The 24,392-nt window shown below is 40.4% G+C and overlaps 1 protein-coding gene across 5 annotated transcripts in view; it reads left to right on the top strand.

Annotated features, from left to right (window-relative positions):
* The window catches only part of ASRGL1 (asparaginase and isoaspartyl peptidase 1), a 107,780-nt gene that overhangs the window by 21,325 nt on the left and 62,063 nt on the right, over positions 1-24,392 (top strand). The window lies entirely within an intron of this gene.

Raw genomic sequence — 24,392 nt, 5'->3', positions numbered from 1 at the left:
TTCACCCAACGTGTAATTAAACTCTGAAATTCGTTGCCGGAGAAAGTAGTGAAGGCGGTTAGCTTAGCAGAGTTTAAAAAGGGGTTGGACGGTTTCCTAAAGGACAAGTCCATAAACCGCTACTAAACGGACTTGGAAAACTCCAAAATTCCAGGAATAACATGTATAGAATGTTTGTACGTTTGGGAAGCTTGCCAGGTGCCCTTGGCCTGGATTGGCCGCTGTCGTGGACAGGATGCTGGGCTCGATGGACCCTTGGTCTTTTCCCAGTATGGCATTACTTATGTACTTATGTACTTAATTTGTTTGTTTCTATGGTGATACACAGAATAGAACTGCAGAGGGAAATCTCTTACATTTCAAATACTCTGAAGTGTCAAACCTTTGGAACTACCAGACTCATCTGTCCCTAGATGTAATGGAAGGGAGAATTATGTCTTACCTGGTAAATTTCTTTCCATTAACTGCAGTGGATGAGTCTGGTATTCCTGCCCTAGTTTTTTGTTGTTGTAGGCTTTGTTCTGTGAGTTTTTGTTCAGGGGATAAATTACTGATTCTCCAGACTGTTATGAGGAAGAACTGTGTGTGTTCTATATTTGTTTGACTGTTTTGTTGGTGTAATACTGGCTGGCTTAGGAAAGGACTGTTCTATGTGTTAGCAGAGTTCGGCCTTTACCCTCTATTTCTTCCTGCGGGTAGATGGACACAACCCACTGTTCAGGTACTCATTTGTTGCGATTAATGGATAGGAAATTACCAGGTAAGACATAATTTTCCTGTGTGGCGACCATTGCCCTCCAAAAAAGCAAGAAGAAAATCAGTACTCTGACACACTAGCATAAGCAAACATCAGAAGTGGAAGGGATAAAACACCAAGATGATCCAATGTGGTGAAACAGTGTTTTGATTGCTGTATATTCAGTCTTGGCCGAACAGAGGTACAATAATGACATCCCCATCTACCTCCTACCCATAAATCACAATTCTCTGTATCCTCTGAGGATTCGGCTCCAAATGCCATCTCGCTACGCTTCTCACCTGTGACTATTAGCAAATGCCAAAACTCCACCACTCCTCAAAAGAACCTATTACCTGGCCTTCCATTTGACCCCCGCCCCTGATCTGCAACCAGAGTCTTCTGCAGAAAACTCTTCATAACCCAAATTCCAAATCAAATTGGCAAAAGCTCTGAATATCCTCAAGTGCAGGGTGACCCAATAAATGAGATCATGGGCGTATTGAAGTGCCTCAACACACCAAGGCTAATTGCCACTTAACCTGTCTATAAAGTAATTCTAGACCTTCAAATGAAAATTTGGCAAATACTCCTCTAGTGCATCCACCTGATCAATGTGCTCTTAACGAACACGCTCACACACCAGACTTTCTAAGCATCCACGCTTGCTGCTAAGATCTCCCCCCACGAAATTCATCATAAAATATCTGTGTGATCTCCTAGAAATTATGCAGCCATCTATTGCCAGCTTACCCTACAACTTCAAAAAACCTATTATACCACTCCTCAACGACTTGCAACGATGCACAAAACACCTACTGTGCACAACTTTTGATTCCTTATGATACAGCATCTAGGAGTGCATCTATTCCATTAGCGCACATAGATTGGCCTGGCTTCAAGCCTCAAGTCTCCATCCAGATGTCTGTGATGGTCTTGCTAATGTACTTTGCTCAGGTGACCATCTCTTCAGGGACAAGGTCCAGCAGGTGTTCAATATTATAAGACTATTGTACCATTATACAAACCTCCTCTTTTTTTATCATTTAATTTTTATTGCACTTTCAGTTATAAAAGTATACAAAAACATGAAATGTACATAAATTGTGTACAGTATATGGATTAACAAACAAATGTGATATATATTGCTGTTTAGAAAAACAAGCTAATTAACCATAACAATAGATGTATTGCAATAGTTATCTAATGGGGACCACATTTTCTGAGAAAAAGGAATGTTGCGAATGCGAATAGTATTGGCAACTTCGTGTTTACGAATTGCACATGTTGTGACCACCGTTCAAATATGTTAAATTTGGTATTGTCTTTCCAATGAAGAACGATTAGATGTGTTGCTATAGCCATCGTAATATTGAATAATTTAACCAGTTTGTTGGGTATGTTTGATTTTGGGACATGATGATCTAAGAACAACTATGTTGAAAGAGAGAAGTTTAGGCTTGTCAGTGGGGATAATATCTGGAATTTTGTTCTATATTTCCTCCCAAAACAGATGAACACTGGAGCAGTAATAAATCATATGCTATAGGTCACCTGGAGTTTGGTTGCATGACCAGCACTTAGGTGGAGTAGAATTTGAGGAAATCTTTCCCAGTTTTGAAGGTATCCAATATGTTTTATGAACGATTAAAATAAGACTGTGTAATTACTGCAGACATATTGGAACATATCGTTTTTTGACTAGAAGATTGACCAGTCAACCGTCTTAGCAGAATAGACCAATTCTTTTTCCCATTTTGACTCTCTAAATTTGCAGGATTTAAAGTCCGATAACTGTAAAGCTTTGTATATTTTAGAGGTTGTCTTCGAGTGGCACCATTTGGAAAATTTGGAAGTAGATGAATTAAATTCAGAAATATTACTAGTTAGTGTTAAGAAAGATTGCATAATTACTGCAGATAGAGTGGAACGTATCAGTAATGTATATCCAGTTTTGAGTGTTCAGAAAGGTTATAAAGATTTTTTGGTGTATCGAAGGGAATAGTCACTTACAGCTGGGAAATGGATCATATATCAGCTTTCTTCCAAATGCGCCAATTGAGATATGAAGTGGATTTTTTATGTGGATTAAAGTATTAAACCATGGGGGGGGGGGGGGGCAGGAAGAGTCTTTGATCGCTTCTCTCTCCCGCCCTAACATTTCAAGAGTTTATATCACTTTTTTGCCTTAAACTTGATGCCTAAACAAAGGGGGAAACAGAGAGCTTACCCTACGGCTCCTTTAAACCTTTGGGGAGACTGATGGATCACTTCGTGGTACCAAGCACAACACCAGAGCTGGTAGCTTCGCAGCAGGAGGTGAAATGCTCCATCTGCTTGAGGCAGACATCTCATTCAGCCCAGAGATTCGGAGTTCCCCAACGATGCTGGCAATCTTACTTGGAAGTCTTCCTGGGTCAGTGTGCCCTGAAGAGGGTTTGCCAATCCTGGGAGCAGGGGTAGACCAAAGCAGTCAACTGCCAAGTATAGCAGCACAAGGAAGTGCTGCTAGAGATTCTGCCGGAGTGTCTGGAGCAGATGTGAGGGAGATCTCTGAAAGAAGTAGTGAGACTACTCAGTTTTTGTTGTCTGCAAAACAGTCTGTGACTCCAGTCTGGGAGTGGAGGAGTAGCCTAGTGGTTAGTGCAGTGGACTTTGATCCTGGGGAACTGAGTTCAGTTCCCACTGCAGCTCCTTGTGACTCTGGGCAAGTCAATTAACCCTCTATTGCCCCTGGTACAAAATAAGTACCTGAATATATGTAAACCGCTTTGAATGTAGTTGCAAAAACCTCAGAAAGGCGGTATATCAAGTCCCATTTCCCTTCCCTTCCCTGATTACACTAGAATCAATATGGGAAGCCCTAGTGAGACTGGAGACTTCATTTTTCAACAGAAATCTCAACCTTAGTGATTTTTACCCAATTACTACCAGGTAAAGTAGTGGATTTGGAGTCAAAGTTCCAAGTTTGGAGGCTTTTGGTTCATCTATTAAGTCTGATACTGTGAAACTTTAGGAGGGACAATGTGCATTGATTAAGGAGAATCTGGCATTGCAAAGGAAAATAGAAAATTTAGGAAATCAGCAAAGAATGAAGACATTGCATTTTACTAATTTTCCAAAGTTAGTACATAAGTATTACTATACTGGGACAGACCAAAGGTCCATCAAGCCCAGCATCCTGTTTCCAACAGTAGCCAAGCCAGGTTACAAATACCTGGCAAGATCCCCAAAAAAGTACAAAACATTTTATGCTGCTTATCCCAGAAATAGTGGATTTTCCCCAAGTCCAATTTAATAATGGTCTATGGACTTTTCCTTTAGGAAGTAATCCAAACCTTTTTAAACTCTGTTAAGCTAACCGCCTTTACCACATTCTCTGGCAACAAATTCCAGAGTTTAATTACACGTTGAGTGAAGAAAACCTTTCTCCGATTCGTTTTAAATTTACTACTTTGTAGCTTCATTGCATGCCCCCTTGTTCTAGTATTTTTGGAAAGAGTAATCAAACGATTCACGTTTACCCGTTCCACTCCACTCATTATTTTATAGACCTCTATCATATCTCCCCTCACCTGCTGAAGAGCCCTAGCCGCTTTAGTCTTTCCTCGTAGGGAAGTCGTCCCATCCCCTTTATCATTTTCATTGCCGTTCTCTGCACGCTTTCTAATTCCACTATATCTTTTTTTGAGATGCGGCGACCATGGAGCGATACAAAGGCATTATAACGTTCTCATTTTTGTTTTCCATTCCTTTCCTAATAATACTTAACATTCTGTTTGCTTTCTTAGCCGCAGCGGTTACTTGTATCGCCTCTTTAATTACCTTTAAAAGATATCTTACTGAAATATTGAAAATACTCCCTGTATCTAAAATATATTATTTGTTGCCTTATTTAAAGAAAACTTCGGATCAGATGATAAACAGAGGGGTCTGAGGTTCCTTTTGATAATTAGAACCTAACACGGATGATAGAGGATGGGCAGACTGGATGGGTCATATGGCCTTCATCTGCCGTCATGTTTCTATGTTTGATTTGTGCCTTGCTGTTCTCAAGTTGTGGACTTAGTTTTCAGTTTGATGTATAAAGAGAAGATATGAATTTGTATTACATTTTTTTTATTTCCTGTATGAGATGTTCTAGCTCGATTTCCACGAGATATTCTCTATTTTCGTTCAAGAGTTTTCTTGTAAAATATGTAAAGTATAAAAAAATAAAGTATTAAACCATAATGATTTATCAATTGGGTTTCTCCTTTGAGCTTCAAACCTTTTAAGAGGACTTTTTTGGAGTGGATTTGATTATAAAAGAGTTAGGAGGATATGAGAATTTATTCATAGTAGGTAAAAGATGCAGCTGAAATAGATTAATTCTTGCTCAAAAATGAGCTAGCGTGGTTGATCTTGTGAGTGTGAGGTGTCAAAGCATTTAATTGCTTGCAAAAGATCTGAAATCGGGGGGAAATTATACCATCTTTGGTTTTCAGGAGTTTCAGTTTATCTAGCGCTATATGAGGTACTTTAGGGTTATAAAGCTATCTAATTGTTTGTAGTTTAGATTTGGCAACTCTGCTGTTAAATTTCTGTCTATAATGTCCCAGATTTTAATTCATTACATTCTGATGCAATTGCAGTTAATATAATGTCCTATCTCACTTAAGGTTTAATACCTGTTATCGATATGCATATCTTTCACTTGTCTATTGTCATTGTCCCCTCTCTCTTCCCTTACTATGACAGTCCTCCTCTTCTGATGGACTGGACTCCTGCATATCCAAGTAACATGACTGTCGCAACGTCATTGCCAACCCTACCAAACACACTATTCTAGTCGCCTCCCACGAAGCCAAAGACAACCAAGCCAAAATTCTTGTATAGGACTTTGAGATAGGAAACAGCAGAGCAACCGCTGCTACCTCCTCCAAGACTAATAAAAATTTTTTTTGCTCTCTTGTGGACGGGCGCCTCAAGTTCTTCTACCTAACATGGAGGATCCTAATAACCGACTGATGTGTCCTATCCTATTCCTTTTCTCTATCACATCACGGCAAATCGATGAGCGTCATGTCTTGGTCCATTTCCACCACTTATTCAGCTCTTCCCGGTCAGGGTGGTCATGTGCCCCCACCCAAATTTCTTCCCTAAGGTGGTCTCCAAATTCCATTTTAATTAGTCTAGTCTTACCCACTTTTTGCTCACTGCATCTCGATGTACCTCGTGAATGCCTCTATAGTCTGTAGTGTAGATGGGCACTAGCCATCTATATTCAGTGCATTTCTGTGTCAATTACCTCTCCAGCTTAGGGCAATGGAAACTATGAAAGCCTTCCTCCATCATTCTTCCTGCAACATATCTATAGAGCTGCAACATGGACTTCACTACACACTTCTGCAGTCCATTACGCCTCCACAACTCACCTGACGACAATTACAGATTTGGAAGAACTGTCCTCCAAACTATGCACCTATGAACTACAATGCTGTTGTTACTATGATTTCTGCTACTGTTTGATGTTGCTACCATTTACTGCAGTTGCTACCTTTATAGTTGCTACCATATCTCCTACAATTTGTTAAGATTGCTGCCATTTGCTGTAATTACTACCATGTTTACTATTCTTTGCTAACGTTACCATCATTTGCAGTATTTACTGTCACATTCTACCATTTCCTGTTACATCACGTTTTGTTCACGATACCTGATAATTCATGAAAGCATTTCTTCATCACATTTCTTGTCTTTGCTTCCCTATATGTAAACCGCTTTGAATGTAGTTGCAAAAACCTCAGAAAGGCGGTATATCAAGTCCCTTTCCCTTTATGTCCTTACAAAACACTCCAGCTTCAACCTGCCACAACCTCGGGACCAGAGCATGGACAGAAGGGCTGCCTTTATCCTGTAGCGCACTGCACATTCATGAGGGAACCTGGTGTTAAATCATTTGTAGACGACCTGATTCTGGGTCAGAGTTTCGTGCATAGCAGATGAACTACCTCACTGAGATCTATTGAAAGTCATCCCTTGAGCCAAACATTTGGGGTGCAAGGTCTCCATGTGCGGCATTTTCTGTTTCTGTCTCCAGGTGGCTTTGCCCTTCAGCTCAGAAGTCATCTATGTGTAGCTGCTTTAACCAGCTTGTACACGAAGAAAGTGAGGTTACTTGCCTATAACAGAGGTTTTCCATGAACAGCAGGCTAAACTAGCCACACAATCCTCCCACCTCCACAACAGTTGAAACTGTTTTCAAAATGTTCCTTTCGGCTCATATATTACAGCTATGGAATGGACTGTCATGCAGGTGCAGCAGTGGCAGTTACCAGATGTGGGATGTCCAGATGTGCTCAAAATTCGTCCAGACTTTTTGGGGCTGTATGGAACAGGCTGAACTGGCATTGTTAAGCAGTGATATCACCTATGTGTGGCTGACTTATCCTGCTGTCTACAGAGAGCACCTGTTACTGGTAAGTAACGTCACTTTTCTCTTTATTTCACTTAGTTGTAAACCTTTTTTCTCTTGCCCATAACTTTCACAACTATGAATAAAGGTTCAGCTAAGCCCTGGCAACGTGAAAGGCAATTCTATAACTAGGAGCCCACATTTACATATTGCTTGTGCATGTAAATTGACAAAATATTTGCAGATTTGCGGGTAAGTGTACAGTTGCTGCCTAATATTCAGGCGGTGGGGCGGTCCATCCCGGGTGCTGGCAGTGAGGGGGTGCGTGGAGCAGGCACATGCTGTCCGCACTGCCAGTCCCCTGCCCCGGAACAGGAAGTTGACGTCTGAGGGGGCAAGGGAACGACAGAGCTGACAGTGTGCGCCTGCTCCACACACCCTCTTGCTTGGAGGAGGGGGTTGTGAGCTGCCTTGGGGGGGGGCTGCTGTTCCGCGGGTGCCCTATATTGTAGGTATGCCGCTGGGTGGGGGACAGCATTTTTTTTTTGGTCCGCCAATAGCACTAAAACCAGAAATTCGGTGCTGGGCCCTGTGCAGGCTTCAGCACTGAACTTTTTTTTTTTTAAGCTGGACTTTAAAAAAACCATTGGCTAACGAATAAAGATAGATCAGCTATTTATGTGCTAACCATGGCTGGTTAGTTCTGAATATTGGGAGATAACCGGACTCCGCCTCTTAAACACCCCTGACCATAGCCAGCTTCCCCTTCGGCACTAACCGGTCATTTTCAGTACCACTAACCAAGGATGTTTTCTGGAATCCAATACTCTTTGTACTGTTTCTACAGCTTCCATCTGGGGAATTGAAGTATAAAGAGAATGGACATCCAAAGTAACAAATATTGTTATACTTGTTGTTTTTTGTCTAGTTAAAGTATTCAAAAAATATGTAGAATCTTATAGATAAGAAGGGATCTTTTCTACTAAAGGATGTAAAAAAACATCCACATATTGGCATATCCGCTGTAGAAGTGAATTGCGTGCCGATACGATTGGCCTCCCCGGAGGTTTTCTTAGATCTTTATGTATTTTTGGAACCGTATAGAAAATCGGTATTGTAGCCTGCAAATGACAAAGAAATTGACTTTCTTTTTGAGTGAGGAAACCTTCTTTCATGGCCGCTTTTGTCAACGTTTGAAGGGCTATTAAGATGTCAATTGAAGGGTCTTCTTCCAACACTTGATAAGTAGATCTATCTCCAATTTGTCTATAAATTTCTACCATATAATATTCTTTGGATAAAATTACTATCGCCCCCGCCTTTGTCAGCGCGCCATATGACAATTGAAGGTTCCTGCCTTAGAGGTTCTTTGGACAAATTATACCTAGTCTTGTGATGGATTTGTTCCATCTGTTCTATTTCTTTTAGAACCAATTGCTGAAAATGGTAATAGCCGGATCTAATGGGCATCCACATGCTTTTATTCGCACAGCTTGAAAATGAAGTGTTCATGGTTGGCTTGTTTGCAAAATACATCTTGAGTTGTAACACTCTGACAAATTTTTCAAAATCTACCCTAAATTGGAAGGGATGATGATTTTTCATGGGGACAAACAGACCTTTTTGAAGTACTGATTCTTCTATGGAAGTAAGTTGATAACCGGATAGATTAACTATAGAGAATTGTCCCTTCTTCGTGTTCTTGCACTGGGACCCCTGTAATTCTGCGGTCCTCTTCCTCTGGGTCTTCTCGAGCCTCATTGCATCTCTCGTGCCCTGTATATGGTGGCCCCTCCGTTTTTGATCCCCCAATTTCTTCATCATCACCACTAGATGAACCTGTGGACAAAGCAGACCCTACTCTTTTGGCTTGCTTATTCGTCTCATGGGACTCTTTAGGTCTCTGCCAATTATATACATATCCTTCAGAGTAATCTTTTTGGTTCCTCCTTCAGTTTTTTACATTTAGTCATTTTGATTTCTTTCGTAAACTTATCAAGCTTCTTAGCAAATTCCTCCCTTGCTGCTTCATAATCAGCTAATTATTTCAAATGGGCAGTTCTTTCTTCAAGAAACAGTTTATCCTGTGTTAACTTTTTCTGTATCGTTTGAATTAATAATAACATAAGATCCAGTGAGCATTGGTTCAAAATACTGTTCCAGTGCTCTACAAACTGTTCATCTGGAAATAACTTCGGAGCTTTGGGCATTATTAAGCCCCTAGGTATAATCTCTTGTTTACAATAGTCCACCAATGTAGCACTATGCAATTCAAATCTTACATGATCTTTGTAATCTGACAGCAACTGTGTCCACGTGGCATCGGACATGCTGTCAGCTCCTAATTGGGAAAGAGCTGGGGCCTGTAATATTTGAGCCCTTTCACCTAATGTGATTCTTTTCCCTCTGTCCCATACTTGTGCTATTTCTCCACCCCTATATGTAACTCCTGATTTCTCAGATAATGCAAACTGGGACCAACTGGTAATTAATACAATAACTATCGATGATCTAAATCAGTTAGAACTTGGGTTGTTTCTCTCAGTGTGCAAAACAAATAGAGCCGAATGGCTTAAATAATAGCGTGGAATGGAAGGCATTTTTTTTTTACTTGCTATACCTTTAAAAGAATGCCCGATCCATATTGGTTGAAGCAAGGATCGGCGTTTGTATAAATCACATGGCCATCTTGTGGAGTGTAATCATGAATTTTTGATTTATCTTCCTGAAGCAGTGCGTTTCCTCGTGAAACAAGGTGCTCTTGTAGAGGATGAAGATTGTAGCCTTAGAGCATAAAAGCAAAGCCTAACAACGTACATAACAGCACTGCTTGAAAAAGGTGGACAGTAATTGACGGTGGTAGTTCAATGGCTGTTGTCTACAAGTAGCAGGATCGAGCACTGCCATGCAGAACGGACACTAAATCCAGGTACTGGAAGAGATAAGTGAATCATGTGGCATGGAGTAGAGGGTTGCTAGTATTCAGTATAGCTTGCTTAGAGCTAGTTAATTAGTTTGGATTACAGGTTTTTGAAAGTAAGTTTGGGTACTTTTTCTCACAGTAGTTCTTATTTATTTGAACGGGGTTTTTTGAGAAACCAATGATTTTTCTCTATAAAGAGAGGTTTTTTTACATTGTTTTTTTTTTTTTTATCCGGTTGAATAAAAATATTGGGACCAGTGATAAAAATATTTTTACACTGTTTTTTTTTTTTTTTTTAAATTTTATAGAAGTCTTTATTGAACTTATTTTGATACACAACAAAGTATAAACATCGTGAAACACATCTAGATTAAAATAGAAGTCTTAGTACATAAATGAACAATGACCATAATTCGTATCAAATCTAACTTAGATCCCCAGATAACTTCAACTTTTTCAAGTTTATACAGAAACTACCCCCACCCGACCTAACCCCCCCCACCCTACAGCCCCCCTCGACACCTCCCTCCCCCCTTACCGTGTTGAAATACTCTTTCCTGTGTTTCAGTCCAGTGACACTCTCCCCTACCCAGCATTCAAGAATGGCAACCATATTCTCTCCCACCTAGGCAAGATCTTAGATTTAACTGCTATCAGTCTCTCCATCTCACACATATATCGTAGCTTAGTAAGCCAATGTACCAGTGATGGCACTAAGGGCGACTTCCAACTCTGAGCCAGATTTACTCTTGCTACCTGTAGGGCCCCCCTTGTCAGAAGCCATTCATGTTCTTAAGGCCTTCTGGTCTCTGTCCCAGTATGAATACTAGTGGATGCCACCGCACAGGTCTACCAACACATCTTTGAAGGCGCGCCTGCACCGCCTTCCAATACGCTTTAGCCTTTGGACATGTCCACCATATGTGTCCCATTGTTCCCACAGCACCACATTTCCTCCAACAACTGTCAGGAACCTGCACAAACATACGGTGCAAACGCGCCGGAGTGAGGTACCATCGGAAAAACACTTTAATTGCATTCTCTTTCACAGACACCGACCTCGCGGAATGCATAGTTCCTTTTCCAGCTGTAGCCATTTTTCATCCGTTAAAGTGAAATCTAATTCCTGTTCCCACCTTCTCCTATGCAACAATGAAGGCTTTTGGTGTGCTACCAAGGCCGTATATAAAAAGGTGATCATACCCCTTGTACTATGATGCTGCACATACACCTCTTCCATTGGGTGTGTTTCCCTCTTAAGACAAGCTACATACTCGGGCCCTTTCAAGAAATGTCTCAGTTGCAAATAAACATAGTAATCACTTTGCTGCAGCCGGAAATCCTCCCTCAAGGCGTCAAAGGAAACCAAATCTTCTCCTACGTGCAACTGACCCATCATATACACTGGTTTGTTTTTTTACCCGGTTGAATAAAAAGTTTGGGACCAGTGATAAAATTTGCTCCAAATATAGCTAAAGTGCTCTTTAAAGGAGCAATTATTCTGTGTAGAATTCCCTTGCTTGGAAGCTTTGCGGTCTGTGGTTGATAAACTATTCGTTTTGCACACTGTGAGAGAAACAACCCAAGTTCTAACTGGTTTAGATAATTGATAGTTATTGTATTAATTACCAGTTGGTCCCCGTTTGCATTATTTGAGAAATCAGAGTTATATATATACATTATGCAAGTGCTTGCATGTTTTATAAAATATGCACATACATTGAAACTCTGATTAATCTGTATGTAAAATTGTCTTGGTGTGTGTACTTGCATGCACATATTTGGCTTATAGGAGCTATTTGTTTTGCATGTAAAACATTCTTTACATGTGGACATTGCTTTATAAAATAACTCCCTTAGAGATTCAGTGGATTCAGTGAGACTTATGATTTGATTAGGAGTACCTATAGTTCTGCAGACAACTATATTTTTGAAGTCCGAAGCACATGTAAAAGCCATTTCAATAACAACAAAAAAAAGGTGACCTACACTGTTGATTCCCTGGGTCACTCATAACAGAAAACTTTACTTCTGTTAAAATGCCCTTAGAGATTCTGATTTTACTATAGTCAGGGAAGTTCTATTATAACAAAATTAATTGAAATTTACTACAAATATTATACAGAGTTTCAATCACCAAAGAGACGTGGGTGAGCAGTGTCATTATTTAGAGAGTAATAATGAAGTCGTTACCCTCCATTATCCTCAGTGTGAACCCAAGTATAAGCATTTAATTAACTAATAAAAATGGTTACAATTCAGTAGAATCGGCCCTTCTTTTTGTTAATATATTTAGGGCCCTGTTTACTAAGACATAGGTGCATTAGCATTTTATTGCACATTAACCATGTATACACGTTAACTGTGTACGTGCCTACAATATCCCTATAGGCGCCTACATGGTTAGCACGTGCGTTAATTGTAGGCACGTTAAAAATGCTAGCGTGCCTTAGTAAACGGTCGGCATTATTGATCCAGGCTGGTGTATCAAAGAGCATTGCAACGTGGAGCTGAACTGTAGGTGAGATCATGGGACAGAAGAACCGTGGTTCAAGGTCAGTAGGGTCACAGTGATCTCGGCTAACTATGCTTGCCCACAAAGGTGGTCAGAGGGTAGGTCTCTAGAGACTCCCCTTTGATGGGCCTGTCAGAGAATGAGTTGTGTATGCTTAAGGTGACTAGGCCTTTGCATCATAGGACCAATTCCCATGACATGATCCTCATTAAGCTAGACCAGTCACAAATTGCCATGCTCCATTACCTCCATGTTATCCTGTCAACATCCAATGATAGGACATATTATTAATGGCTATGGAGACAAACCCTATATAATATAGGATTTCTTGGATATGAGAAAGAGAGAGTGAGTGAGTTGTAATATATGAAAAATGGCACACTTCAGCCCAGTAGAGGGATTGGAAAGATGTGCCAAGGGTGGAGAACAAAGAATCTCTCTCTAGGAAAAGGTGAGACATTCCTATTTATAGAGGTAACATTAGAAATGCTGCTGCAGTGAAATTCTGTTTTATGGTTCAACATTTTTATTGATGACAGTACAAAATGTGCATATTTCACAATATGAATACATAGAAAAGCAAAGATGAAAATGTACTCAGTAAAACCAAATTTGCTATAGTCCATCATCAAACTTTTAACATTATATCCCCACCCTACCCCTTGTTTATGTTCAGTGTTTATTTGTGACAAATCATTATTAAAACATCGACAATCTGATTACACAAAAGGAAACCAGGGTAAGTGTGGTCATCAAACTTTTGTAAACTTTGTCTCCCTCCCTCCTATCCCGAAGAGAAGTCCCTCCCCTTTTACTCACCTACGCAACTCTGTTTTTATTGGATTATACCAGGTCAAAACAAGAGGAGCCTACATATATGAAAACATTGAACAGTTCAAACATTGGCTTCCCCCAAATAGTGTATTCATGAGTCAATACTGTCATAGTAGAGCGCCTTAGTTCTTATAGCCCTACTGTAATTGGGAACCAACTATTAAGCCAGCTATTTCCAATCCCCTCCCACCCGTCCCCGTCCCCAAATTAGGTTTGCTCCTATTATTCACTACCACTAGTGGTAGAAAACAGTTTTACTTAACTGCAAATAGCATCAGAATAACTAAAGAGAAAAAAATTTTTTTAAAACTTTTTCAGAGCTTAAGTATTAGGCTACGAGCTTTAGATGACAGCGACTGTATATACGGTTCCCAAATTTCCACTCTCCTACATTCCAACAACAAGAGCTCATGCAGCTGGTTCCTCCAATGCCAGTAATCTGGCGATTCCTCACTCATCCTTCGCCCAGGATAAGCTTCTTCCCTACAAGAAATTCTGTTTTAAATCAAACTTTTTGGAAAAGTAATGGCCTGACAACTAGCAAAGTCTAAGTCCATTAACCAAACTGAGGGTAAGTAAATATGTGGTATTGACTCTGTGTGGAAACATTAAACATAACATCTTATTGAAACACGAAGATTGTAAGGTTCTACATATTTCTTTAATCAGACTTTAATTACATTTAATTGATTTGTGTACCTAATTAATTTGAGCTAAATAAAAGCCTTACATTAATTCTCAAGCAAAGTTGTATTCACTGAGCACCTCTCGCTTATGTAAAGCATAACATTGGAAGGGTATTCAAGAATGCCTAATAAGGCATAAACAGATCTTCTAACAGCTTTAATATTATCTTAAAATATAATACCACTCCCTGTCCCTTTCTTCTTCCCTTGTCTTTCCTGAACAGATTGTAGCCCGGCATAACTATATCTCAGTCATGGTTCAATGTGAACCATATCTCTGTAATCTCCACTAAATCCTCTTCCATCACAACCTCAAGATCGAAAACCTTATTTCCCATATCTCGGGCTTTAGTATATTCTGCATTCCAAATATTGCCCTTTTTCCTATTTGTGTAGAGGTACTTGATGCTTCACTTACCTGAGGGCTTGTTATTACCTGGGGGTTTTGATCACCCAGCCCCAATGATTCTAATTTAAAGCAGTCTTCAATAGGTTAGCCAGTCTGCTGCTGAAAACACTTCTTCCCTTCTTTGATAGATGGAAAACATCTCTGCTCAACAGCCCTTGGAAAAGCATCCCATGGTCCAAGAAGTCAAAATGCTCTTGATGACACCATCTGCACAACCATATATTTATCTCCAGAACGCAAGCTTCTCTGCCTTGGCCAAACCAGGTCTGTCAAGTCATAATTGGAATAGAGACTGTAGAAGTCTTCCAGGCACTAACTTTTACTTCCTATTTAAGCATTGCTTTTTGTTGTTGTATGTTTTTTTTTGTTTGTTTTTTATTCCATTCTCTTTCCGTATAGAAATTTGTGTTTATTGTCTCCACTACCTCCAGTGGGAAGACATTTCAAGCTTCCACCACCTCGGTGAAAAAGTGCTTCCTGTCATTATTCCTAAATCAACCCCCTGCAACCTCATTTCGTGTCCTCTACTTCTGCCACTCTTCTCTGGAAAAGATTTGTTTAAATATTTAAAAGGTATGTATTAAAATGCAAATGAAAGTTAATTTTAAAAAAAGGCGAAAAAAACCTCTAGGAAGCTATACAAATCAAAAGAATAGGAGTGTGTGTGTGGGGGGGAACCAATTAAATTCCAACCAACTACAGAGGTGAGTTAACAGGCATAAAATTGTGTTTATTAATAGCCACAAAAAAAAATCAGTGATGGCAAAATTTTCTAAAATCAACAAAATACATATAAAGATTGCCTGATCTATTACATACAAAAAGGAGTTTGGCAATATTTTTGTGTGTATTGCAGACTTGAGACAGATCTGTGTTTCAAGGGGTCACAAAATTTAGCCATGCTTGACCTGTTTGTTAACCCTTGAAGTGCTTGCAGATTGTTCTGCCTGTTTTTGCTCAACACAGGCCGATTTATTGAAATTATTTGCCTATACACAAGACGGACAAATTTCTTGGCAAGATTTTATGACTCCTGTGTTTCGGTAGTAAATGCCTGCTTCAAATCTGTGTCGAGTCTGGCAATGTTTTTGTGTGTATTGCAAACTACTTTTTGTATGTAATAGAATTGGGCTATTGGTTTTAGAAATTTTTGCCATTTTTTTTGTCTACTAATAAACACAATTTTATTTATATTAACTCAACCTCTGTAGTTGGTTGGAATTTAATTGGTCACCCCTACTCCTATTCTTTTGATTAATATTCAAATACCTGTATCATATCACCCCATCCCTCCTTTCCAGGGGAATATATTCAGTTCCTCTAGTGTCTCTTCCAATATGTGTTAGGGTGCAAACCCCATATCATTTTTTCTCATTTTTAATTTCTTCTACAGCTTCAAGTCTTTTTATGCCTTTTGTGAGATGCGGCCTCCAAACTTGTACAGGAATATTAACACTTATCTTCTTCTGCTGGTTATACCTCTTTCTATGCAACCTAGCATCTTTCTGGTTACAGCCGCCACCTTGTTTCATTGTTTCACTGCGTTGAGATCCTGAGACACTGACAACCCAAGGACTCTGTTCTGAGCTGCGTTTATCATATGCATCTCCTTTGGATTTCTGCAACCCAAGTGCATCACTGTTACTAGCCTACCCATCACTGACAACCCAAGGACTCTGTTCTGAGCTGCGTTTATCATATGCATCTCCTTTGGATTTCTGCAATCCAAGTGCATCACTGTTACTAGTTACCCATCAGTGAATTGAAGCATTAAACTCTACTTCTGATGAGATTTTTTTTTCTGTCTTAGATTTATGCATCCATTATGCACATTTAGAGTGGAGGAGTGGCTGGTTCAAATCCCACTGCTCCTTGTGATCTTGGGCAAGTCACTTAACCCTCCATTGCCTCAGGTATGAACTTAGATTGTGAGCCCTCCAGGAATAGAAATACCCACTGTACCTGAATGTAACTCACCTTGAGCTACTACTGAAAAAGGTGTGAGCAAAATATAGATTTAAAAAAAATAGACTTACCAGCTTCCTCCAAGGGGAAGGCTGACAGTCGCTCAAAAGCGCATGGTTCGGGATAAGGTATCTTTCAAAGATATCACCAAAACAGGGAAGATAGGGTATCCTGATAGGTTGCAAATGAGACCATAGTAGATCAGGTGTCCTTAAATAAAAATCAGACAAAAGATTGCAAATTAATACTGGCAAGTACTAAGCATCATGTAAATAGGAACAACAAACATACTTTGAAATGTCTATATGCGAATGCCAGGAGCCTAAGAAATAAGATGGGAGAGTTAGAATATATTGCACTAAATGAAAAGTTAGATATAATAGGCATCTCTGCGACCTGGTGGAAGGAGGGTAACCAGTGGGACACTGTCATACCGGGGTACAAATTATATCGTAGTGATAGGGTGGATCGAATTGGGGGAGGGGTAGTGTATATTAATGAGAGCCTTGAATCAAATAGATTGAAAATTCTGCAGGAAACAAAGCACTTCTTGGAATCCCTGTGGATTGAAATTCCATGAGTAAAGGGGAAAAGGATAGTGATAGTGTACTACCGTCCGCATGGCCAGGATGAACAGATGGATGCAGAAATGTTAAAGGAAATTAGGGACGCAAACAAACTGGGCAATACAATAATAATGGATGATTTCAATTACCCCGATATTGACTGGGTAAATGTAACATCGGGGCATGCTAGGGAGGTAAAATTCCTTGATGAAATCAAGGACAGCTTTATGGAGCAGCTGGTACAGGAGCCAACGAGAGAAGGAAAAATTCTAGACCTAGTCCTTAGTGGAGCGCATGATCTGGTGCTGGGGCCGCTTGATAACAGTGATCATAATATGATCGGATTTGATATTAGCTTTGAAGTAAGTATACATAGGAAATCAAATACGTTAGCATTTAACTTTAAAAAAGGAGACTGATAAAATGAGAAGAATGATGAATAAAAACCTCAGAGGAGCGTCTGTGAGGGTCAAAAATTTACATCAGGCGTGGATTCTGTTCAAAAACACCATCCTGGAAGCCCAGGCCAAAAATATTCCGCGTATTAAAAAAGGAGGAAGGAAGACCAAACGACAGCCGGCATGGTTAAAAAGTGAGGTGAAGGAAGCTATTAGAGCTAAAAGAAAATCCTTCAGAAAATGGAAGACGGAACCGACTGAAAATAATAAGAAACTGCATAAGGAATGTCAAGTCAAATGCAAAGCGCTGATAAGGAAGGTTAAGAGGGACTTCGAAAAAAAGATAGGTATATTAAAAGCAGGAAGCCAGCAAAAGAATTGGTTGGGCTGCTAGATGACCGAGGAGTAAAAGGGGCGATCAGGGAAGACAAAGCCGTAGCAGAGAGATTAAATGAATTCTTTGCTTTGGTCTTCACCGAGGAAGATTTGGGTGGGATACTGGTGCCGTAAATGGTATTCGAAGCTGCTGAGTCGGAGAAACTTAATGAATTCTCTGTAAACATGGAGGATGTAATGGGGCAGTTCTACAAACTGAAGAGTAGTAAATCTCCTGGACTGGATGGTATTCATCTCAGAGTACTGATAGAACTGAAAAATGAGCTTGCGGAGCTATTAGTAATATGTAATTTATCCTTAAAATCTAGCGTAGGTACTGGAAGATTGGAGGGTGGCCAATGTAACGTCGATTTTTAAAAAAGGTTCCATAGGAGATCTGGGAAATTATAAACCTGGTGAATCTGACGTCGGTGCCGGGCAAAATGGTAGAGACTATTATTAAGAACAAAATTACAGAGCATATTCAAAAGCATGGATTAAAGAGACAAAGTCAACATGGATTTAGTGAAGGGAAATCTTGCCTCACCAATCTACTACATTTCTTTGAAGGGGTGAACAAACGTGGATAAAGGTGAGCCAGTTGATATTGTGTATCTGGATTTTCAGAAGGCATTTGACAAAGTACCTCATGAAAGACTCTAGAGGAAATTGGAGAGTCATGGGATAGGAGGTAGTGTTCTATTGTGGATTAAAAATGGGTTAAAAGATAGGGCAAAATGGTCAGTATTCTCAATGGAGAAGGGTAGTTAGTGGGGTTCTCCAGGGGTCTGTGCTGGGACCGCTGCTTTTTAACATATTTATAAATGACCTAGAGATGGGAGTGACTAGTGAAGTAATTAAATTTGCTGATGACACAAAGTTATTCAAAGTTGTTAAATCGCGGGAGGATTGTGAAAAATTACAAGAGGACCTTACGAGACTGGGCATCTAAATGGCAGATGACGTTTAATGTGAGCAAGTGCAAAGTGATGCATGTGGGAAAGAGGAACCCGAATTATATCTACATCATGCAAGGTTCCACGTTAAGAGTCACGGACCAAGAAAGGGATCTAGGTGTCGTTGTTGATGATAACGTTGAAACCTTTTGCTCAGTGTGCTGCTGTGGCTAAGAAAGCAAATAGAATGTTAGGTATTATTAGGAAAGGAATGGAAAACAAAAATGAGGATGTTATAATGCCTTTGTATCGCTCCATGGTGCGACCGCACCTCAAATATTGTGTTCACTTCTGGTCGCCGCATCTGAAAAAAGATATAGTAGAATTAGAAAAGGTGCAGAGAAGGGCAATGAAAATGATAAAGGGGATGGGACGACTTCCCTATGAGGAAAGGCTAAAGCGCCTAGGGCTCTTCAGCTTGGAGAAAAGGCGGCTGAGGGGAGATATGATAGAGGCCTATAAAATAATGAGTGGAGTTGAATGGGTAGATGTGAAGCGTCTGTTTACGCTTTCCAAAAATACTAGGACTAGGGGACATGCGATGAAGCTACAATGTAGTAAAGTTTAAACGAATCGGAGAAACTTTTTCTTCACTCAACGTGTAATTAAACTCTGGAATTTGTTGCCAGAGGATGTGGTAAAAACGGTTAGCTTAGCGGGGTTTAAAAAAGGTTTGGACGGCTTCCTAAAGGAAAAGTCCATAGACCATTATTAAATGGACTTGGGAAAATCGACTATTTCTGGGATAAGCGGTATAAAATATTTTGTACTTTTTTGGGATCTTGCCAGGTACAGTATTTGTGACCTGGATTGCACTGTTGGAAACAGGATGCTGGGCTTGATGGACCTTTGGTCTTTCCCAGTATGGCAATACTTAAGTACTTATCTCCTTTTGTATTTATCCAGTGATTCACATAGTATGTTACTTCCTAGATTTCCTTTTGCATGGATGCTTTCATGATATTTTGCATTTTCACAGGCAGGCATTCAACTCAGGACATTTTAAAGGCATATTTCAGTTACTTTTAAAGTACTATAATTGATGTTCATTTCTGTATTAGTACACAGAGTGGTTAACGTCACTTTTCCTTCCCCTTCTATGATTTGAAGTTCCTGTTTTGACTCGGAATCGGTGCTACCAGCTAGCCAGCTGTTGGCAGTCATTGTATGTTGTCACATATTATTCCCTTGCTTATATAAGTCGTCTATCCTATGATATAAGAGTCTATCCAAGCCTCTACAACAAAGAACTTAATTGATAGGAATGTGTTGAGAATGAAGCTGGGTGCTGCAGAAAATTAGCTGTGAATAATTGTGGTTTCAGTAAAGAGAGCTTTTGAATTGCAGCTAATTGCAAGGTTTTTTTTCTTGTTTTCCACCCTTTGTAAGCTGCTTTGAGGTCTGCTTCTTTACATATATTTGTAAGGTCAGGTTCCCCTTTCCAGGTCACAAATATATTAATGGCGTAGGACCTCAAGCACACTGGGAGCTGCCGGAAAGTTGAACCACATATTCTTTTAACATCTGCAATTTTGCACTGAACTAAACCAAGGAAATAACTAAGGTTTAATGAGCAGAGAATTTTGTATTCGGTAGTTTTCCCCCTTTAGTGTTGCCCTGCTAGGTTCAGAGGACTGTAACTGCTGATAAAATGAGACAGTGTTTGTTCTTGAATCCAATGCACCTTAGCAATCCATACATTAGATGGCATGTTTTCAAAGCTTCTTTCAGAGGTCATGCGACTGCATTCACCCACCAAACATAAATCTAAATGGCAGGATCAATACAAACAAATTGAAATGGAACTGCAGGATTTAGAGAAAATCTATGAAGAGACACCAAAGTCCTCCATATCAGAGTAAATTAAACAAAAGCAATTCAAACCAGCCTTGGAATGGAGCGTTTTGTTTTTACAATCCAACGAGTGATGTTATGATTGAGGAGATAAGAGAGGGAACAGGTTTTTTTTTTCTATGCTTAGTTATAATAAAAAAAAAAAGAGACATTCTTGTCGTCTGCAAAAAAAAAAAAAAAATGAATGTTAATAACCAGTTTATCTTGGGGGGGGGGGGGGGGGGGGGGGGGGGGTTGTTGTTTTTTTCCAAGCTTTATATTCCTTCACAAAGGGTAGTTGACACAGACCATCAGGCTCATCTTCAAAAGAGAAAAACGTCCAAAAAGTGACATAAGTCTGCATTTCGATGTTTTTCTCACAAAAACGTCCAAATCAGTATTTTCGAAACCTCTTTTTAGAGGTTTTTCTCTGACGTCCGTCAGAAGTATGTCCAAATCTCAAGGGGGCATTTCAGGGGCGTGTTCAGGGCAGGACTTGGGCGTTCCTAAGACTTAGACTTTTTCAGCCATAATGTAACAAAGCAAAAAACAGACTTTTTGAGCTAGACTTGTTTTTATAACTAATAGCTGCAGTGGGAATTGAACCCACTACCCCAGGATCAAAGTCCACTGCACTAACCACTAGGCTACTCCTACACTCTACACAAAAAGGTGCCCCAAATGACCAGATGACCACTGGAGGGAATCAGGGATCACTTCTCCTTACTACCCCAGTGGTCACTAACCCTCTCCCACCCCCCAAAAATGTGATTAAAAATATTACTTGCCAGCTTCTATACCAGCTTCAGATGTTATATTCAGGTCCATTAGAATAGCATGCAGGTCCCTGGAGTAATCTAGTAGTGGTGCAGTGCACTGCAGTACCCCCAAGGATTCCCTATTGCTTTCCTGGGATGTCACTTTTCCACTATTCTACCTGACGCCAAGCTTTCTATTTTTTTTTTTTTTTTATAACATCCGAGGCTTGTTGTCTATTGTTTATCAGAAGATTTGGGCTTTGAATTCAGATCTATAGATAAAAAGGAGGTCTCATTACATATATCTAAATACCAGAGTGCTATTTTTCCATACTTCATAGCAAGAGTGTACATTCTCTAATTATCCCAGTGCAACTGAAGCTTTTACCTCCTCAGTGCATGTAAATAGTTTCATCCCTGTGTGGATTCTCTGATACCGTGTGAGGCTTTCTTTCCAACCAAAGCTTTTACTACACTTAGACGTCATATCGAAAATGCCCCTCCACGTCAGACACACTGAGCAAGGATTGTTTTTTGGTGCCCTCTTCCCATAGGGTTCATGTACTCAAACTGATTTAAAAGGACAGTATAGCACAACCCCAGTCTAGTGTCCCAAGGGTCATTTGTCTTGCTCACTCCTTGTGACAACCTTGTCTCCACAATGGTTAATATACATTCCTTGGGACACTTTAGAAGCGAATAGGTTAACCAGGTTAAGAAACGTGCTGGACAAATTATGGAAGATAGATCAATCACAGGCTCTGTTCAGAGATGTGGTAGTAGAGTTGATACATCCCTTAAGCATTACGGGTAGTGTCTGTTAGAGCACAACAGGGAATGCACTACTCCAAACATACCCTATTTTTTCACTTCCCCTAAGTACTTGCTTGTTTCTTCTGTAGGAGACATGATGCTGAGGAAGATGTATCTTCTTGTTGACCCAGTGTGGTTTGATGTAGACCAATGTGATTATGGCTACCATGAACATAACACACCAAATTATCAGATTATGTCACTCGGATTAGTCTAGGATAGAATATTAAGAGATGAAAAACAAAATGCCCAGATCTATGGGATCTGACAAGGCCTCAACTTAATGGAGATTCTTGAGAGATTCAGAACGTATTTTGAGACTGAACGCCATCTGTTAACACTTGTTAGCTAGCATTTTACACAAGGTAAATATCCCAAATCTGTCTTTGGAGTAGCAATAGCAATGCTTTTTAATCTGAAACAAAAAGGAAATATTTATTTCTTTGTTAAAGATAGATATCACAATCCTGTATAAATTGCTGGATGCTGCAAGTTATGTTAGAGTAATTTTCAAACTCTCGTAGATATTGCAGGGCTGTGAGTACTTGTGCAAGTTTTGTGTGGTTGACAATTCGCAGGGCACAGGCAGTTGCTCAGCTGTTTGGAAAGGGTAAAGTGGGGCACTTCTGAAAACAGGGAATAACCTTATCACTGTTTCTGGTGTAGATGCACCATCTCTCCCCCTGCCCAGTAACTCTTGCTGAAAGTAATACGCACACTGAATATACTTCAGGGAATTTTATGCCAAAAATTAAAGTAGTACACCAAAATAATCATACAACATATTTAACAGAACAATATTTGCAGTATTTAAAAAAATATATATATGCAGGTCCACTCAGCCTTAGCCCCCATTCCAGCATCTTCCTCTTGGCCATATGAAGAGTGGTGTTCAGCAACACTGTAACAGAAATAATGCCATTAGTTGCACAAACACAGGTGTCACGCTTTTAAAGCTGGAAACTGGGTTGTGAGCCCTTGGACCACTGCCGAGGAGCGGCAGTGGCAGGCAAAACTACCCCACACCGGAGGCAAGGCAGAACTCTGATAAACAGTTAGGCTTCACCTGCACATGGCCACCTTTCACCAGGAGTTGAGCCCCTGGCTGCAGGCGGCTGGTAGAACTTATAGGACAGGGCAGGGGCAGGATACCAACAGGCAACACACAACAGAGTAGGACTAAAAGCTGCCAGCGCAGCCACTAAACAAGAAACACAAACAGATAAGAAATATTATTATTATTAGCAGTTGTATAGCGCTACCAGATGCACGCAGCGCTGAACACCTGATACAAAGAGACAGTCCCTGCTCAAAAGAGCTTACAATCTAAATACAGACAGACAAGACAGTTACGGGTGAGGAAAGTAATGGGTGAGAAGGGAGGAAGGGACAAGGGGAGGGCAATTGAGACTAGGAGCTAAAAGCAACAGTGAAAAGGTGGGGTTTTCAGCATAGATTTGAAAACAGGTAGAGATGGAGCTAGACGTATAGGTGCAGGAAGTCTATTCCAGGCATAAGGTGCCGCGAGAGAAAAGGAGCGAAGCCTGGAGTTAGCAGTGGAGGAGAAGGAGGACGACAAGAGAGACTTGTCCAGTGAGCGGAGTTCACGGGGAGGAATGTAGGGAGAGATGAGAGCGAAGAGGTAATGGGGGGCTGCAGAGTAGATGTATTTAAATATGACTGAAAGCTGCCAGGCAGCCACTAAACAAGACACACAAAGTACCAAGAACTAGACACAGAAATACAAACAAGAATCAAGACTAGGACAGTACAAGCTAAACTACACAAAGACTAAACTAGAATCAGGCAGGGAAATTGAACCAGAAACTAGACTAGGCAGAAGTGCAACAAGCACCAACATACCAGGGCCTTAGGCGATGCAAAGGCAAAGCAGAAAGATTTCAGAATGGCTAATAAGCCCAGCAGCAGCTGAGGCTCACTGCAGCAATCACCAGGCAACTATGGGAGCTGTGCAGGTTCAAACAAAAAGAGCAAGTCTGAAAGATCCGGACCGGACTGGGCTGAAATCTGGAACGGGTGATAATAACCAGACAGTTCATTGCAGCCACCAGGTCTGGCCATCAGGTGGCGCGAGGAAGGAGAGCACGAAACATGGGCACAACCGTGACAACAGGTATTCTAAAACATCGTGCCTAACTTCTGCGAATGTGCCTGACCCACCCATGCTCTTCCCATGGTCACTCCCCCCCCCCCCCCCCCCTTTGTAT

Source organism: Microcaecilia unicolor, chromosome 3, assembly GCF_901765095.1.
Source record: "Microcaecilia unicolor chromosome 3, aMicUni1.1, whole genome shotgun sequence".
NCBI lineage: Eukaryota > Metazoa > Chordata > Amphibia > Gymnophiona > Siphonopidae > Microcaecilia > Microcaecilia unicolor.
Note: the sequence above shows the minus strand (reverse complement) of the source record. Positions and strands in the feature narration are given on the sequence as shown.